The sequence below is a fragment of the Rousettus aegyptiacus genome, unplaced genomic scaffold (genome assembly GCF_014176215.1).
Source record: "Rousettus aegyptiacus isolate mRouAeg1 unplaced genomic scaffold, mRouAeg1.p scaffold_m13_p_3, whole genome shotgun sequence".
NCBI classification, from domain to species: domain Eukaryota; kingdom Metazoa; phylum Chordata; class Mammalia; order Chiroptera; family Pteropodidae; genus Rousettus; species Rousettus aegyptiacus.
Genome location: NW_023416306.1, coordinates 146,328,655 through 146,349,065, shown reverse-complemented (window position 1 = coordinate 146,349,065; position 20,411 = coordinate 146,328,655). Strand labels below are relative to the sequence as shown.

The 20,411-nt window shown below is 36.2% G+C and overlaps 1 protein-coding gene across 5 annotated transcripts in view; it reads right to left on the bottom strand.

The window, feature by feature from the left end:
* The window catches only part of FUT8 (fucosyltransferase 8), a 265,395-nt gene that overhangs the window by 170,596 nt on the left and 74,388 nt on the right, over window positions 1-20,411 (bottom strand). The window contains exon 1 of one of the 5 annotated variants that reach the window (XM_036217864.1): window positions 19,636-20,118. The exons of the other annotated variants lie outside the window; for them this stretch is intronic. The gene's annotated coding sequence lies outside the window, so the exon portion shown is untranslated. Of the gene's footprint in view, window positions 1-19,635; window positions 20,119-20,411 lie in introns of those variants that run through there. 5 annotated transcript variants of the gene reach the window in all.

Below are 20,411 nucleotides of genomic sequence, written 5' to 3'. Positions count from 1 at the left end.
TAATTTTTAAAAATTAACTATTTCTGATTTCTTATAGAGACTCTCTCTTTTAGAATAGTTTGATTTAAAAAAAAATTCAGAAGATAGCAGAGTTCCAATATACCACGCTTATATTCAGTTTCTCTTATTATTATTAACATCTTACATTAGTATGGTACATTGTTCAAATTAAACCAATATTAATATATTAATATTAAATAAAGCCCATAGTTTATTCAGATTTCCTTAGTTTCTACTTAATGCCCTATTTCTGTTCTAGGAGCCTATCCAGGATACCACATTATGTTTAGTTGTCATGTCTCTTTAGGTTCCTCCTGGCTATAACAGTTTTTCAGACTTTCCTTGTTTTGAATGACTTGATAGTTTTGAGGAGGGCCAGTTAGATATTTTGTAGGGTGCCCCTCTATACTGTACTCATTTTAAACTTAAAAAACTTGATTTGTTCAGCGAAATTCACTGTGAACCAAGCTTGGTTCAAATTTTTTAATTATTAATCAGCATGTACATTTTTCTAAAAATATATAAAAATAAGAAATTGTCACTATTCTAAGGTGCAATACAATAAACTACAATTAAACTGACAACTACATTTCAATAATCTTGCTCACCTCTAACTCCACAATCATAGTATATAAAAGGTCTCCGCATATCAAGGAAGGAAGGAAATGAAGTCCAAAAGTTATAAAGAAAACTAGTTACCTGTCGATGTATTGTCTCTGTAAAAAATATCTTGTCACTTGTTGTTATAAAAGACAATATTATCATCTATGGCAGAGACAGAGAAGTGTCATAAGTCCTAATCAAATTCTATTATGTACCATTATACATTTCAAAGGATCAATATAGCCACTGAGTCATAACTTCTCTATATAATATTCTTAAAATAAAAATAAAATCATTTTCTACTTACACAAAGATCCAAGAGCAGAACCAGAGTATACAACGTTTATATGATGGTTTCTTAGCATTAGAAAACTTTTGTACATATTTTATGATTGTTTAGGATGGCATTTTTTCCTCTTTAAAAATGCTCTGCATCCATAAAGAAAAACTTGTAGTTTCTTTTTTTCTCCATGAAACACTCTAGTTGACCAAATGAGTAATTTGCTTGAATAACTAAGACAATAAAATTTTTCTAACAGGCAAGAACTTTCTTCAAAGACCAAGAACACAAGTTCCATCCCCTTTACATGTTTTTGAAATTTATTATTTTTAAAAAATTTATATTTAGGATTCTGGATTTGAAAAAACTTCTATCCCATCCAGTTCAAGTGCCTAACACAGAGTGACGTGAAATTATGTGTCAACTGCAAATTATCAGAAGTTACTAGAGAAGAGATTCTAATTAGCCCACATGAGGTACAATGTCCATTTTCTGAAGAAAAGACTGGATTGTTTCCCTCCATCTCTATTTCTGCTTCTCTCAGAGTATGATTCTAAACCAGTTTTTCTACAACATTACAGCCTCAAGACTAAAGAGGACCTCTTTTCCTGTGAGGTGGAGTTTCAAAAATGCAGAACGAGGCTAGTATTTGCTAATTTCACGAAATCGTCCTTGAACCAATAACTGTGATGGTAATAAGATTTGGACCATATGACTATAAGCAGGATGAGTTCTCCAAAGAGGCAGGTAAAAAGAGGTACATTAGTGATACAGACATAATTGTTGAAGGAGATGCTAGTTGCAAATTAATGAAACCAATGTATGTCTACCACCATGGGGGCGGAGGTGGGGGGGGGTGGGGAGGGACGGACTCTAATGGCTACACAGTATTTTTTAGAAATTATATCTTTTTCATTAGGAAATAAAATATCTGTAACTGCACTTACATTCTTTTAAATTTCTGACTACAAGTTTTCTTTAAAATAGTTAAAATTTCAGAAACTACCTAACTAGTATTGCAATGTTGTACCTGTGAACAAATATTATAGAAAACGTATAGAAGTGGAAAATGAAACGACATCTAGAGTTCAGCTGTAGAAGAGTGATGATGTAATTTTGTTTCTTTGTTTGGTTTTAAACTGTCTGTCTCTAGCTTGGTGTTTTCTGTTAGGCATGTTGGATTCATACCTCTGTAGAGAGAGACAGTTTAAAACCAAAGAAACAAAATCCCACTATCACTCTTCTACGGCTAAGACTTAAAAGTTACTTCCCTGGTTCAGAAACTAAGCCTAACCTCCTCCTCTCCATACCCACTCTGTTGCTTGGTAAACTTCTCTCCTTAGTAGCCATCCACAAAGGAGATCTAATCTCCCTGGTTCTCCTTCCTTACTGTTTTAAGTATTTTTCTGAAATCACCCCAGAATTGTCAATGTAAGAAATGTTCAAACCTGTAGAGAATTTTTATGTTTCTGAGAGCCAAACTGACAACAAATGCAGGGGAGCAAGATCTCAAACACTCTGCAGAGTAATGGTTTTGCAGTTTTCTTTTATTCATTTGAAATTAAGGAGGGAATGTAAGATTACATTACGTAGAAGTAGGAAAAAACAAAGAGGGGAAGGGGTGTTGGATTACAGGATAGGTAAGGTTATGTGCTCTATTGTGGTGGTTAGTTTATTTCAAAGGTATGTTAACCTAGAAGCATAGAAACAATGAGCAAGGTTTGCTTAAAAATAAATCTTTCGCTAAAAAGTTATATGCCTAGGGCATGGCTACCCACCATGACTTGCCTTATTAGTAATTTGTAATTAGATTGCCCTGTGAAGTTAGTTTCTGTAGAAACCCGCTCCCCATTTTTTGTCCACAGAATCACAAGAAGAACTGTCATGAAGAAATATAAAGTTTTTTTAAGTCTTACGAAATTCCCTGGGACTTCAAATATCCTCACTTTACTAGACAAAACTAATGATGTCAACTAGAATTCATTCACATATCTCCTTGTCTCAAAAAAAAAGTAATTGCATTTTAAGACCCTAAATGTTAGGTGATATATTTCAAAGGGTCTTTCTTTAACACAAGCATGATACAGTGGTGGTGGTGGTGGTGGTGGTTGTAGGACCAAATTAAGACCTTTTGGACCTAAAAACAAAAAATACAATAGCATAACCCTTTATCACCTTCCTATTAAATATTAAACAAGTTAATTCAATAAAATTCTCCTTTTTGATTACTACTTCAAAAAATTTTTTAAATTAGGAGCTTTCAATTATTTTAATATTCTTTTTCCTCTGCTTTGCTGGTACCCTAAGCCTTTGTTAGGTGTGTCTTTTGAGTAATCAACACCAAGTAGTGGTAAGAAAAAGAAGTAAAAGCGGTTGCAACTAGAGGAGGTCTACTCTATGTCAGGTATTTTACATGCATTACTGACAATTCTTACGACATCCACAAAAGGAAGATTTTATCAACCCTGTTTTACTGATAAAAGAAATGGCTTCAAAGAAGCTAGATAAGATGCCCAAAGTCACTCATGCAGTAAATAGCAGAGCTGAGTATCTGAAATAAGCCTTTCTGTCTCCCAAGTCTGATCCATTAGACAAACTGCCTGCAGGACATTTCTTCAGAATCTACTCCTGGACAAAATTTCATTTCAGAGACATCGAAAACTGATTTTTAAATATATCATTTGATAGCACTCAAATTTTCCATGAAATCTAATGACCAAAAACTAGGCAATGGCTGTAAATATATAGCCAGGACTGCTGCATTGCACCATTCCAGAGAGGTTTTTTTCATTTTCGTTTTGTTTTGTTTTGTTTTTTAATGTGAATGATCCTCTGGTTTGTGTGATGTAGCAGCTACAACCCAAATGCTTGTCAAAAGCCTTGTCAAGGTCATTTACTCTTCTGTTTTGAAAAAAAAAAAACTGCAATCATTTCTCAAAAAGTAGATAAGTATTCTCACAATGTTAAAGAAAGGTATTTTAAATCACATGAAAATATACCTGACTAGTCATTAGGAAAATGCAAATTAAAACCACAATGATATACACCTACTAAAAGAGCTAAAATTTAAAAAAAAATTCTTTTAATTTTTTTTAAAAAAAACGACAATAGCAAGCATTAGTAAAGATGTGGAGCAACTGGAATTCTCATACATTGCTCATGGGAATGCAAAATGGTATAGCCAACTTTAGAAATTTGGCAGTTTCTTACAAAAGTAAATATACACTTACCATATGGTGCAGTAATCCCACTCCTAGGTATTTACCCAAGTGAAATAAAAACTTAAGTTCATACAAAAAACTATTCTCAAATGTTTGTAGCAACTTTATCCATAATTGATGAAAACTAGCAATAACCCAAACATCTCTCAACAGATGAATAGATAAACAAATCATGGTACATCCATCCATACTACAGATTATTACTTAGCAATAAAAAGAAGCAAACTATTGATACATGCAACAACATGACTCTCAAATATATTTTCTACATGAAAGAGGCTGACTCAAAGATCTACATAACTATAATTCCATGTATAGGATAATAATCTATAAATGGAAAAAACAAAACAATAGCCATGGAGAATAGATGTTTACCAGAGGGCTACCAGAGGGATACCTGGGAGAGGCTAACTATAAAGGGGCATCAGGAACTCTGTGTCATGTTAATGGTGGTGGATTCATATTATATTCATTTGTCAAAATCCATAGAACTGTATATCACAAAGTGTGAATTTGCACATAATTTAATTTTTTTAATTTAATGCATGAAAAATACAGAAAATATGAAAAAAAAGGTAAAAGAAAAAGAAAGTTTTTTTTTTAACTACTAATTCTAGAATTGGTTATTCTCTGTAGATAATATAGCTGCCTCCACTGAGCTGAGAAGATAAAATGTAAAATGTTTAACATAAGGTTTACGATACAGTAAATTCTCAGTAAATACTAGGTACCCTTCCCTTTATTCACTTCTCTCTCCTTTATATGCATTTCTCTTTCCCTGTGTCTACCACTCCCTTCTTTTCTTTCCTCCTCCTCTGTAATGACTACAGATTGTTTCTGCCTACTTCATATTCCTTCCCTATTTCTACAGCTAATAATAAGTAGTTCCCCCACACTTATCTTTGGGGGATACATTCCAAGACCACCAGTGGATGCCTAAAACCACAGATGATGCCAAACACTATTTGAACTATGTTTTTTCCTATACATACAATACCTATAAAGTTTAATTTATAAACTAGGCACAGTAAGAGACTAACAACTAATTTAAAAATAGAACAATTATAACAATATATTGTAATAAAGTTATGTGAATATTTCTCTCAAAATACAGTCATGTGTGGCTTAATGATGGAGATATGGTTCAAAAATGTGTCATTAAGCAATTCTGTCATCATATGTACATCACAGAGTGCACTTACGCAAAGACTACGTAGCCTACTACACACCTGGGCTATGTGGTGTAGCCCAATGCTCCTAGGCTACAAACATATAAAGTATGCTATTGTACTGAATAATTTAGATAACTGTAATGCAATGGTAATTATTTGTATATTTAAATATATCTAAACATAAAAAGGTATAGTAAAAGGACAGTGTAAAAAATAAAAACTGGTACATCTGTACTTACCATGAATGGAGCTTGCAGAACTAGACGTTGCTCTGGGCTGAGTCAGTGACTGGTGAGTGACATTACTGTACACTACTGTTGACTTTACTGTACACTTAGGCTACCCTAAATTTACTTAAATAAATTTTCTTTCTTCAATAATAAATGAACCTTAGCTTACAATAACTTTTACTTTATAAACCGTTTAATAGTTTTAACTTTCGATTCTTTTGTAATAACACAGCTTAAAACAAAAACATATTGAACAGATGAACGAAAATATTTTCTTTATATGCTTATTCTATAAGCTTTTTCTGACTTAAATTTTTTTTTTTTTACTTTCTAAACTTTTTTGTTAAATACAAAGACAAAAGATACACATTAGCCTAGGTCTACACAGAGTCAGGATCATCAATGTCACTGTCTCCCACCTCCACATCTTGTCCCACTGGTAGATCTTCCAGGGGCAATAACATGCGTGGAGCTTACGTCCCCTATGATAAGTGGCTTCTTCTGGAATATCTCCCTCAAGGAAGAGGCTGTGGCTCATTCGTTGCAGAAGTATGTCCTTGGTGGTCTGCTTAGTGTACTTCTTTTTTCATCATATTTGCCTGTAAGCAAACAATGCTTAATGAACCTTCCTATTAATAAAAACCTTTTGGTGTTGGGGTCCAGGTTTTCAAGCTTTTTAAGGAGCTTGGTGAGGTCTGCAAAAGCTTCTGTTAAACCTTCTTTGTGAATTTCCTTGAAGATTCTTCTTTTTCTTCTCCTACAGTTTCTTTTCCTCATGCCTCTTCTTCAGCTATGCATTCCTGTTCCTATTCCAACCACACCTCATTATTTAATTCCTCAGGAACCACTTCTAGGAGCTCCTCAATGCCATCCTCATCCGTACCACGTTAAAGTTATTTGCCATTTCTGCCACAGCCTTCTTGATTTTTACAACCTCCTCACTCCTGAAAAATATTCATGAAGTCATGGACAAACCATCTTGGCTTTCTTCTTCCAGATGTCATTCACACACTCTCTGGTGACATCACTCCAAGTCTAAGCAAGGTTCTTAATGGAGTCACAGATGCTGTAATTCTTCCAGAATTGCATCGGTGTCTTCCTCAGTTGAGCTGCAACAAAGGTCCTTCTCAGGTAGTAGGCCATAAATCTGCTATAATTTCTTGATCCACCGGTTGGAGCAAAGAGGTGGTGTTGGAGGGAGAAACACCACTTTGACATTGGGATGAAGTTCATCAATAAAAGGAGGATATCTGGGAGCAATATCAACAATAAGCAAAATCTCGAAAGGTGTGCTATTCTCCAAACAGTACTCCATTTCACTGGCATAGTAATTCAGTAGGACAGCCTAGAAGAGGAGTTGAATCCTCCAGGACTTCTTACTGCTGCTGCAGTACACTGGTGCTATGTACTTATTGATATTCTTGAAGACCCTGAGGTTCTCAATGTGCCAGATCACAAAGGGTTTCAATATGTAGCCTGTAACACTGCCTCTAAGCAAGACTGTTATCCTGTCCTTAAAAGTCTTGAAATCTGGCATTGAGTTGGCCTCCTCATAGATTAAAGTTCTTTCAAACACCTATTTCCAGTATAGGGAGGTTCCATCCATATCGAATATTTGCTCTAGTAAGTAATTTCCCTCCATGATCAGTTTACCTGATTCTTCAGCTCTCTTCACATGAGCATGCACATATTCATCATTCACTTTCACATTCTGTAACTCTTTATTCACTTAAATCACCCAGAGCTAGCAATAAATTCAATATCAGAGTTGGGTTTAGCCTTTTCTTTCAACATTACAAACAAACTTTTTGCTTTGGCCATGACTGTCATGTTGCTGAGAGAGATACACTTCTGTGTCTGGTCTTCAATCTAAGTCATTAGAAATTTCTCCAAGCCTGATATAAGCCCTTCTCGAATTTTGTTAGTCTCATTGCCTTCAATAAAGCAGATCCTTTAACAGCTTCTGTCATTTTGTTTTTGTTCTTCCAAATTGTAGCTATGGTGGAATGGGACGTGCCTGACTGGCAAGCAATAATCATCACTGATTTTCCACCTTTGTAGTCCTTAATCACTTTTAATTTCATTTCCAGTTTAATTGCTCAACATGGCCTCTTACTGGCAGCACTAGCAATAGATTTTCTACACTTAGGGACCATGATGAACAAAACAACACAAGATTAAATCAAGAACAAGAGAAAACGATGCAATCAAGAGACACAGTAAATACGAGATATATATGAGGCTGCTGCTGGCATAACATGGTATACTATTTTACAGCAAACTTTTTGTTTTATAAGTAGAAGGAGCACACTATAAAATAACAATAAAAAGTATAGCAAATACAAAAACTGGTAACACAGTCACTTCTTATCAAGGATTATATACCATATATAATCATATATGCTACAATTCTGTATGACTGACAGCTCAGTAGGTTTACACCAGCATCACCACAAACACGTAATATGTTACGCTATGACTTTACAGCAACTAGCACATCACTAGGGAATAAGAAATTTTCAGCTCCATTATATTCTGTATGACCACCATCATATATTCAGTCAGTTGCTGACAAAAACATCGTTATGTAATGCATGACTGTATCTTACTGTACTGTATTCACCCTTCTTCTTCTTGTGATAATGTGAAAAGATATCATTTCTACATGATAAGAAGAATGATGAAGGCATTGTGACATAGAGTTAGGCTACTATAAAGGTTACCTGAACACAAGCACTATGATACCGTGACAGTCAGTCTGATAACCAAGACGGCTACTAAGTACCTAAGTACCTAATAGGCGTGTAGCGTATACAGTGTGGATAACCTGGACAAAGCAGTGATTCATATTTTGGGCAGGATGGGGCAGGACAAAGCAAAACAGAGATTTCATCACACTACTCAGAACAGCACACAATTTAAAACTTATGAACTATTTACTTCTGGAATTTTCCATTAATATTGTTAGACCACCATTGACAGCAGGTAACTGAAACCATGGAAAGTGAAACTGTGGACCCTCCTATAATAATTTCTTGGCCATGTTTTTTCTAGTCTGCCAATGTTCAATGGGAGGCATCTGAAACATATTCTAAGCAAAAAGAAAAAAGAGAAAGAAAGAGAGAGAGAGAAAAGGAACAAAGAAATGAACAAACTGTGGATAAGGGGGAACTACTGTATTCCCATCCTTTGGGGAACTGACCCTCTCACAGTTTATGTGGTTCTGATGACAATGTCAATGACAATTCCCAACAGTGATTAGTCTAAGAATGGGCCGCATTAGAGGCCTTCCTTCAGAAACTGTTAAGTTCTCAGTGGTCTGAAACATGCATTTCTGCTATGAAAGAAGCCTTCTAACATAAGAAAATAAGACCGACACAGAAAAAAGTAAAGGCAACAAATAAAGAATTTCCTAAAAATATCATTTAAATTCCCGGATCTGCCTGTTTCTGGAATCCTCCACCTCTGTTCTTCCTACTTACAAAGCCAGTAGGTCAACTTTTTGTATAAACCATTTTAGAATTGTTGCTGTTTTTAATGCTTCCCATTTTAAAAGCACAAAACGCTTTGTTTCTCTAAAAGCAAAAATAGTAAATTATCTCTCTACTTGCAGTGGCCTTCATTAATCTATCTTCAGTAATAGTGGCTATTAATATAAAGATATTACACGGCCCTACTGTAGGGGAATCACACATGTGTGAAAAGAGGTAGAAATGAAAAATAAAGCCATATATAAGTAGACTGAAAATAGCTGCCCACCAAAGATTTACACTCCAAGTGTCAGGAACCTTAAAAACAGCTTTTAATGCAAATTTTCATCAGATTCTAAGACTCCAATGCACATAGTGCTCACTTTCATCACTTACATTTTACCACTCTGCTCACTCAAAGCTGGATAATAAAGATATGTTACTTTGTGTCGCTCTGACTTCACACTGTTCATTCATTGATCTTCATCAACATCTGAAGAAAGGCAATAGCATATGCCAATAGGAAAAACATACACATGAAGTAAAGATTAAAGCAAAAGCCTTATGAGTTCACAACATATAATAAACTTCTAATAGGTCTTTCTTCAGTTTGCCTGTGATGCCCCTACTTATTCTTAAATGTCACCTCCCTTAAATATAGCTTCCCCCCATTGCACCCCAAGAGAACTACCTCTGCCTCCTCTCCCTATCAGAGTGATTACCAAATTACAATTATTTATATGTTAGTGGTATGAGAACCTAAACTTCTGGTAAGAAATAAAATGGAAAAGAGCAGATAAAGTAGAGAAACGCTGTAGTAACAGAATTCACAAGCTGACAACTGAATGGATCTGATGGGGAATTCAATGATAACTCAGAATTAAAGTTTGGAAAATGGGAAGGATAAGGCAGTAACACAGAAAGGAAATTTAGCTAGAATATATTTTAGGAGAAAGAAAATTCAGATTTGAGTATATTGAGCATGATGGCACGACAAACACATGGGGTTCTCCAGCTGGAAACAGAAGTTCATACACTTAAAGTATAGGAGTCATCTGAAAGAGGTACTCACTGAAGCCAAGGAATAAGGAAAATAATCTAGATTAAGGAAAATGTCTAAGGCATAACTTAAAGAAACAAGTTGACCTTGCAAATGAAAAGATGAGTGACTAGAATATATAGGAGAGCCAGGAGGGTGACAAAGTTATAAGGAGAACAGAGCTGGAAACAGGAGTTCACAGTGTCAAATCTGAAGAATTAAGACTGAAAAATCCCAATTTGGCAATTCAAAGGTCACTGGCAACAACAGAGAGGTTTAGTAAAAATGAAGGTAGCAAAACTGAAACAATAGACATACTGCTATTTCCTTTGAGGTTTTGTCATAATACACAAAAAGAAAAGAAAAAACGGGAAAGAGAAAGAAGAATAAAGAAAGGTATCGAGGGCGTTTCTGTCTTTGTTGTTGTTTTAGGCCATTAAAGATGCTACTAGGGGAGGTTGAAATAAAAATGATGAAGAGTTAACAAATGAACCTATATATATTCTAATAGAGTAAAGGGATAAAAGAAGTAGCCATGAAGTAGTCATAAAAGCCTAAATGACACATCCTTAAAACCAAATGGTAGAGAGGAGGAGAAATCACACAATTCAGAAATAAAGAAAAGCAAAGTGAAGAAGCTTCTGTTTGATCATCTTAATCTTCTAATTCTTTTGAAAAAAAATTAAGTAAAACCACCCACAAAATCTGAGACAGTAAAGAGGTTCCATCCCAATAAACCCGTAAGTTGAAAATATCTTCAGTTGAAAATGCATTTAATATACCTAATCTACCAACATCATAGCTTAGCCTAGCCTATTTTAAATGTGCTCAGAACACCTACATGAGTGTTCAGGTGGGAACTTTGTAGACATGATGGAATGTGAAAACACAAAACACAATTATCCGAAAAATGTTAGCGACATAGTACACTGTATGGTATCAGTTGTTTACCCTTGTGATCGCATGGCTGACTGGGAGCTGCAGCTGGCTGCCGCTGCCCAGCGTCACAGAGTATGGTAGCTCACACTGGTAGCCCAGGAAAAGCTCAAACTTAAAATTCGTTGTATGGTTTCTACTGAGTGCATACTGCCTTCATACCATCATAAAGTCCAAAAATGTAAGCTGAACAATTGTTACGTCGGGACGGGCTGTATACTGGAATCAGGGGCTAGGAAGTGGGTAGAATAGGTATGAAATAACCCCTGTAGAAAATCAATTAGAAAAGAATTGCCAACCAATATAAGTATTTTGGAGCACACTTTCTAATCACTTATTCATCTCATTTTCACTTAACTAGCAGAGGGCACAAGTTCTTTAGTCTATTGACTTGATTATTATTCTTTTTTAAAGGCAGTCTTCTATATTGTGATCTGAGGTAACGATATTCTGTATTTCTTTTCCATTGTGTATTACTCCATTTGTTCTTTGCTGTCAAATCTTTTAAATTAATCATCTTAATGCTTTAATATGATTTTAGTCTGCTCTGATGCTTTGCTTAAATATCAAAGTAATATTTGATTACTCAAGAAATTCTTAATATCTACTTTTTAAAAGACAAGTATTTGGGAGAACTATATAAAGAATAAGGACTCTACACCTAGAAATAGCTATATCTTCTGACAGCTGCTCATTTATTATTATGATTAAAAATAAAAATGCCCTGGGAAAGTATGAATGATGATCATCTTTAATATTTTGAAGTTTCAGAAGTTACAGAAAGAAGTGTCTCTTTTCCTTTACACTGAAATTTTTCCAATCACATAATTCATGCTTAGGTATTTCATATGTATCATAAATTCAGTGGAACATTTAAAAATAAATATGGCATAGCATACATTCAAAAGAATAGTGCTGCCATGAAAACAGTCACCTTAGAAAGCTCTATACTTATTCCTAGAATGCTGCCATTGCATAAAAAGCTTTGGGATTCAACTTCTGGAACTCCTTTAAAGTCTTAACACAATTTTTATACCATTGTCAAAAGTGACAAATCTTCATTAAATATACTTTGATTTGGGAATATTTCTGGTTATCATAAATTTTAGATAGATTTATCTAAATTAGAGATACTACTTTTGAACAGAAAGTGTGACCACAATGAATGAAACAAATTTTCTTATGCTGCTATAATGTCACCATCATTAAAATATATTTATAGCTATACTCCCTTCCTCCACAGTGTCTGCTCTGTGGGTTACCACTCATATATTCGAGTATGTTGGGTAAAAATAAAAGTTGGATCATTTTATAGACATATTTTTGCTAGTATAGTAATACAAGAAGCTCTGATGATTTCTAAGAGTCAAATTATTGAATATTTGAAAGTAGTTAAAGCACTCTCATTTTTAAAGTCAGCTAGTTGTTATGCAACGCCCTATCTTTTTAAATATTATATTAAAAATGCACGTTACCCATTTGGCATATACCTGATATCAGCCTACTTGTCAGATGCCTATTCCTGTTACAAACACACACACACGCACACACACACACGCACGCACGCACACCCCTATTTTTAATTCTCTATATATGCATTTTTCCCCCCAGTTTGTCACCTAAATGTTACCTATTGGCTTTCCCTCCAAATAAGCCCTAGGAGTCTTCCACCGGGAGCCATACATTTCCTTTGGTTCTTCTTTGAAAAACAGTCTAATCCCACTTAGCTTCCTTTAGTTCAACTTGGTTCAAACTTAACTAAAATAGTTTCACCCTACTTCCTACACCCAAAACAAAACAAAGTAACTGAAAAGAAACTGCAATCACTTTTGAATCTCTGCCTCTGAGAATTATTCAACTTTGTCTTTGTTCTCTTCAAAAATCTTCATTATTAACTCAGCATTTAAGATTATCTCTATTCTCAAAGTTATGCACAGGAACTAAGAAATGCCCAAGAAAAAGTTTAATCAGCCATTTTGATTTTTCAATTCATAGTGACTACATTTAAGAGGAACATTTTAGGTATATTCTAGTAAAAGGTCAGTGAATATCTACCCAGCCGTGAAAACTGAAATAGAAGAAAATCAAAATAACCCATTTTATGGAGAAAGAAGCAGAGATCCAGAGGGGCAGGTGGCTTACCGAAGTTTACACATTTGGTGGCAGAGCCAACACTAGCATCCAAGTCTCCTGATTTCAAGTTCAAAGCTTTTCTACTTTATCCATTCATTCAAATTACTAAACAGAATAATACTAATCAAAGGAGCCAGATACAAAAGACTACGGATTGTATGATTCCATTAATATCGAATTTCTAGAAATAGCAAAACGATAGAGACAAAAAGCAGATCAGTGGTTGCCCGAGGCTGAGGGTAGAAACACGGATTGGGCAAGCAGGCAAGAGTGAGCTTTTTGCAGAGTGAAAGTGTTCTAAAACTGGATTGTGATAAATGTGACACAACTGTATTAACTGACTAAAATTTGAACTATAAATTTTATGCTATATAAATTAAACATTAATAAAGCTATTCAAAAAGTTACTAAGAGGGAACTCAGAATTTAGTTTTAAGTCTGCAGAGCTCTTAGGAAACAATATGTCTAAATATCACTAAAATATGAAGAAACCAGATTTTTTCCAAATTTCAGATCCTTTTCCCCTCAGAATTTCCAATTAGGTGCCCCTACTTCAAACCTTACATTTGCATGGAAACAGAAAGTGACAGGTACTGCACAAATACACACGTTAGGAAATGTTCAAAATTCTATAAAAACACTTTAGGCATTGATCATTATTTCCTTCTTGACAGGGTCAGCACTACTCTAAGTCAGCCTCTGCAGACAGTTATAGAATAGAAGATGTGCTCTTTTATCTGTTATCTGGTCTGACAAATTGCTTCAAAACAGAATTCCTTGCTGATTTTATTCTCATTACAACATTTACACCATTATAATTCAAATACTAATTGAGTCCTTGTATTAAGAACTACTCCTAATTGTGTATTAGCAAGTTTACTTAGTTATTATTTGTTCAACCTTAGCTTACTCGGCATTAACAGCACATTCATTGTTTACTTACAAGTTAAAAATAACATTCTCTCTCTCATTCTATGAAGGCTTTACATCCATGAGAAGTATTAAGTTGATCATTCTACTGTTTGGACCTTAAAAATAAACATGGTTTTAATTAATGGAGGCTTAGAGACCTGTAGCTATGTCAGAGGAAGCAATCAGGTTTACTCAGTAAACCTACATTTCTCATGCTGCCGAGGCTTAGTTTATCAAAGCTAAGGAAAGACTTTTTGGCCTCAAGAATTTCAATTACCACCTTCCTGAGCCCTAGGGCTCACTAAACTTTCTAAAAGAGAAAGAAAAATCTGAAACTTATAAAAAGAAAGCAAAATGTTTACCCTGGCCTAAGCTCTAATTTTAAATAGGTTTTCTCAATGTTACAATATTTTGACATTTGCTAACTCAACTAAGGAGTTATTCAAAGAAATCAAGACATGAAACTTATAACACAATCTCTACTGAATATATCTTTTAGGTACAAGTACAATTCCATGTGTTAGTGAAATTCAGTCAGATATCAAATAATTAGAGGCCTAATTATCAAACACACACTTTCTCCTTATGAACTTTTCACAATAACTGGCTTACACCTGCTAACAGTACTTCCATGAACAGAGAACACTGCTGTTCATTTAATAGTTAGTTCTCTTCAATGGACACGGTATTTTTTTTTTATATTATATTATTGCAATGAGGCACACGAAGAAGGTGAAGAAATATTCTAAAAAACCAATTTCTTGCAGTCAGAAACTCCATAGCTGAAGACAGAAAAAAATAACACAGGAGGCATGAAAATGCACTCCAGGAAATTGGAAGAAGAAATTATGATATTAAATATTAAGTAGAATATAACATGACTGATAGAAGACCCTTAATAATGACCAATATATCCCATATCCTTTTTTATATGGAGGTACAAAATCATTTTTTAATAAATAGTATTAAACTCTATACCAACTGAAATTCTTCCATTTCTTGCCTACTTACTCAGAAGGAAATTAAATCATTATAATAAATCTATTGTAACGTAAAAGTTAACGCTCTACCAAGACATGCTCTGTGAGCTCTAAGGACAAAAAAATCCCACATTTCCTACCACTGCTGGGAGAGGAAGGATGACAAACAGGGAGGAAAAGAAAGTAAAGGGAGAGAGGAAAACTAAAGAAATCTTCCTCACCTCCAAAAGGGGCTGGCTCATCAACCAACACAATCCTCTGCCTCTCTCAACCTTGATTCCTCCTTTCCTTGACTGCTCCAAACACAGCTAAGGTCTGAGACAATGGATATAATACTGAAGCTGTAAATTATATTTTCCACCTTTACCACTAATCAAGATATTACAATCAATTATGCTTTTAAAATTATAAAAATGATTTTTAAAACTACTTATGAAATGTGGACTTAAGTCGTTTAATAACTTTGGTATGCTTTATAGTTTGATAGTTTGTAAATATTATTTTTCCTACAGGAAAGTTTATTCTGGTTCTAGCTATTAACAGGATTTGATACCTCACTTTTGGGATATGATATAAATAACCATTCACCAAATTATTAAAAATTTAAAATTCACTTGTGGTTCATGAAAATCTTGACTGAATAAGATTTACACAGACACAAAACATGTTCATTTTAATATATGTTTGAGGTAAATCAAATAGAAGAATCTCCCATTTTAATTTTACTTTTGTTCATTTATAATCAGAAAGTTACTAAATTTAAAGTTCATATTATGTAATGTTTCTCATAACTCAGATTCTAAAACATTAGCTTGATTTCTAAAATTAACATCGATATTTTATTATTTTATATGAACTTTATTTACACTAACTAGTCATCAAGACTGTGGTGAGTAGAACTGTTATGTCTATCTTAACATAAATATGTTGTCATATTTATTCAGTTTATCCCACTGGGAAAATATATTTGAAAAACCTAAGTTCTAAGATATAGCAAATACAGGGACCATATCAGAAGTGATCTCTAAAGTTTTATTCCAGTGCTTCAATGAAGAGGTTATACTACAGAACCAATACAAAAGAAAAGAGAATAATATAGCAAAGGCAAGTTTGAACTACATCAATATTAGCCTTATACTGGTACAACTTGTCAATTAAAAAAAAAAACTTAAAAATCAAAACACATTTTCCTTTCACATTCATTTTCTGACCAAATAAAAAAACTATTACAAAAAGATATTTTTAAAAGTAGATGAGCGAAGCATTAGGTTTTGGCACAGAAAGTCTTTAAAAAGAAAAGTCAAATGAAATTAACCCTATAGCTGTTTTTTGTAAAGACTATGAGTAACTCATATTGAAACATATACCATAATCCCATGGTTCTATTTGCTCTCTTCCATTAAAAAGTAAACATACAGTATCATATAAAGTTTATATGGGTTATATGTTTAGAATATTGTAGAAATTTATATAGTCATTTAATCAAAGAGGAAAAACCTATGTCAGGTAAGTGATATGTTCATTGGATTAGTTTGGTTCCTAATTATTCCAAAGAAAAAACTGTGGGATGATGGAGAATGATTGGAGGAAGGGAAGATGCAAGCAAAAGAGTAAAATGTAGAAAGAAAGTCAGGTTGAGAACTGAGACTGACCTGTTAAACAATATATCTTAAATGCATACACATCCCCATATCATTTTCATCTGTTGGGATGAAAATGGTAAAAGATACATGAAAATATTTTGGCAAGTCTTATGAAACTTTGATATATAGCATTAACCCCTTAGATACAGTAAACGCCTCACTATTCTGTATCTCATAAATACTGTCATTCCTTTCAAAGAATCTACTTTTTTAAATTTTACCATCATTGAGATTTTATTTATACAATAAAGAGCAATAACAAACACACACCCCAACTACTATCCTCAGAAAACTAAATATTCTAATAATTTTACTATATGCAGTATCAATTTCTGGCCTTGAATTTGGATATATGAACTGTAAGAAGTAAATTCACATACCTAACGGATTACAGTTTAGAAATCTAAAAGTGCCATAGACCAAAAAATAACTGCTTCATATTCAAAGGCACAAGTTCAATTTATTAGATTGGCTGGACTCACTACATTACATTGCAGGAGACAGAGGTTAAGAAGTGACCTTGGGATTCTGCTCTCCAGATGTCTCAAGTGTCTGCTTCTTTATCGAAAGTACCTCTACTTTTAATAAATAGCTAGGTTACTAGACAATTGATATCTTTGCTCATATAGGGCTCTATCTGAAGATTTTTGAAAATTTTAGGACTATAGCTATTATAATGAAAAAATCTAAGAAGATGCAACATTCACAAAGGGTCAAAATCTACTTCCTTTCTGATGTATTGCACAAAAGAAACTACTATCACATTAAGTTCTGAGGGCATATTTTCAGAGATTTTAAATGAGAAATTCAATAAATCTTAAACATGTACTTTTTATTATTTCAGATCCTGAAAATTCTAATTTGTAATACATAATATATATACTTCATAATATATATATTCCATAATACATATGTAAACAACTATGTACAGATATATGCCCATATCAATTCCCTTATTCTTTTAATTAAAAATTGATGTTTCTTCTGGTAATAAAAATCTGGTTTGGGGTGTTTTTAAAAGTTCAAACATGTATTAAGCTATGCTTTGCTTTGGCGCTAGCTCCCCCTCCAGACCAATCTACTAATACAACTGCACTTAAAAAATAAACAAGAAACACAAGTTTTTCCAAGCCACTAGCAAATTTCAAAATTCACGACTTTAAAAGGCATTCCAATTCCTTAAACTAACTAGTTAAAATATGTAACCAAACACTGCAGAATGTAATCATAATTAGTTTTTTTCAATTCTATACATCTCAAACAGAACTGGCTTGTAGAACAACTTCGAGCAACTCTTAAATTTAAAGAACATCCTAAAACATAATCTATATGGTGTTATATTTTATTGAAATTATTTTTGAATCACTATCCTAATAAACCACAACATACTCTTCATGTTAGCTCACCACTTGATCAAAGATACATTTTGCAACTGTTTCTGCAATCTATGCAAGTTTCATTCCAGCTGTTCAGCTCTTCAATTCAAGTAGAATTCTCAATTTATAAAGCAACAAAAGGAAAATCCATGCTTCCAAATCACCCTTCTATATTCCTTATAGCCTATTCATTTCTAACTCCCTACATTTTTACATACTAAGCTGTAAAATTACAATTTCAAATGTTTGAATTCCCATCTTATTCTTACTACTGTATTTCTAAATCAAATAATCAAGACTTTCTATGCACATTTTATAGTATAATTCACAATGCTAGCAATATACAGGGCCTTATTATTTGACACTGCATTTTAGGTTATTTTAAAGAAGGCAGAATACGACTTCTTTCCTAAAATGTTTTCTATATGATGCACCCTTCAAAAGAATTATGCGTAAACACATGGAATTTAAATTTAACCAAGAAAATAAACACACGCTTAAGCCCAGGAATAACAAGAGGAAGAAAAAAAAAATAGTATAATGAAATCTTGCCTACTGTTTCTAAAGAGATCCAAGACAAAGTTCAGTCAGTTACTTACGGTAAGTTTAATTGTAAACTGATTTTAAAAAAACTTTTGTTGAAATTTTTTCTGTGTTACCTTGAGGTTTGGGGTTATTTACTGGAGATTCTGGCTTTCTAAGTGCACCTTCATGAGTTGGATCGAGTCAACTGTAAATTAATTCGATCATGGGAAATAGAAATGACACCTCTCCCTGCCTTTATCCAAGGCCTCAGTTAAAAAGCTAATAATGTACGGCAAAAAGCTAAAAGCTCACCAGGGATAAACCCTAACCATGACATTGCCATTTAACTTAGAAAACACACTGCGTCTCTGACGTTCTGTGTAGCCGAAGATTACAATCCCCACAGTGAGAGAACAGGTGCTGCGTCCGACAACCCATTCGCTCTTACAGGACAAACCTCCTTTGACTACTAAAGATGGACTCATTTGACCTTCCCAAATAAGTTTGCTTAAAAGCTGCCAGATCATTATTTCCACATTAAATGGGAGGACCAGGGGCACTCGCGCCATTAAGTGCCCAAGCGGTGGCCCCCCTCTCCGGGAGTGGATCTTTGTATGGGTTCACTCCCTCTGACTGCTAGCCCCAGGACACCTCTCGAAAGCCCCTAACATACAGGCATCCCCCTCTCCACAGTCTGTGACTACAGGGACCAAGTTGCTGTCAAGAGGGCAGGTAGGTGTGGAAAAGAGAAGAGGGACACCTCCCACCCTGCCCCCATCCCTTCTCCTCTCGGCTTCGGCCCCTGCCCTATGCAAGGATGTGCGACGCCGAAGGCAGCGGCGGCGCCGCTCCGAGTCCCAGCCGGGGCGGCAGGCGCCCCTCACCCTCTAGCCCGCGCCCTTCGGGCCACCCAAAGGCACCCGCCAGAGCGTCCCGGGGCGTCCTCCCCACTTTTCCCGGAGCCGCTACATAAGCAGCAGCAGTTGCAGCATCAGGCCTGGGGGAAAAGAGCAGCGACAGCCTCCAGTCTCATCCTCGGAGCCTCATCAGATCCCGCGCTTGCCGAGCCCCAGACCCCGGGGAGCGCGGGGCCCGGCCCCCAAATGCCCCCTTACCCAAGACGGGAGCAGAGGCAGTCTCCGCTGTTCCCAGTCGCCGCCGCCAGAGCCCTTAGCCGCAGCTGCCCAGCGCTGGGGGAGTGGGAGGGGTGGCTGGGTGGAGGATGCTACTCCCGACCGAAGGGAGAGGAAGAAACGGAAACAGGAACCACCGCCGCCGCCGCCGCTGCTTAACGGAGCCTTCGGCGCCAGTGACTGAGCGAGAGCGCGAGGCGGCGCGAGCCGGGCAGTAGCTGACAGCGCGAGACCGAGCGCGAGCCGGGTCTGGGGCGCGCGACCCCAAGCGGCGCCGGCCCCATTCCGCGAGGAGAGGAAGGGGACTGGTGGACTGGGGGCTAGGAAGGGGCGGCGCGAGGCGGGGGCCTGGAGCAGAGGGAACCCGGCCACTCGGGTCCGCCGGAGATAACGCGCGCACGCGCCGGAGCGGCTCTGACTATGAGCGCAGGCGGGGAAGCCCAGGCTAGCGCAAGCGTGCACGCGCGAATGGGGACGCGCGCCCCTCAGCGTTCCAGGCTTCTGGCAGACGGCGCGCATGCGCCAGCCGCTGCCACCTACGGCGACCCTGGCATGTGCCAGGGCTTCTCCCCGCCCCCTCCTCGCTGCGCCCTTGGATAGTGTAGCCGCAGCATCCACTGCCCGGCAAATCGGCGGGCCACAGCAGGACCGGGAGACTTCCAGCAGGGCAGCAGCTGCGCGCGAGCGCCGGCTCCAACACGAGCGTAGGCCGCCCTCTACCGCCTGAAGGCCAGAGGCTGAGAGCGAGGGCGCGAGTG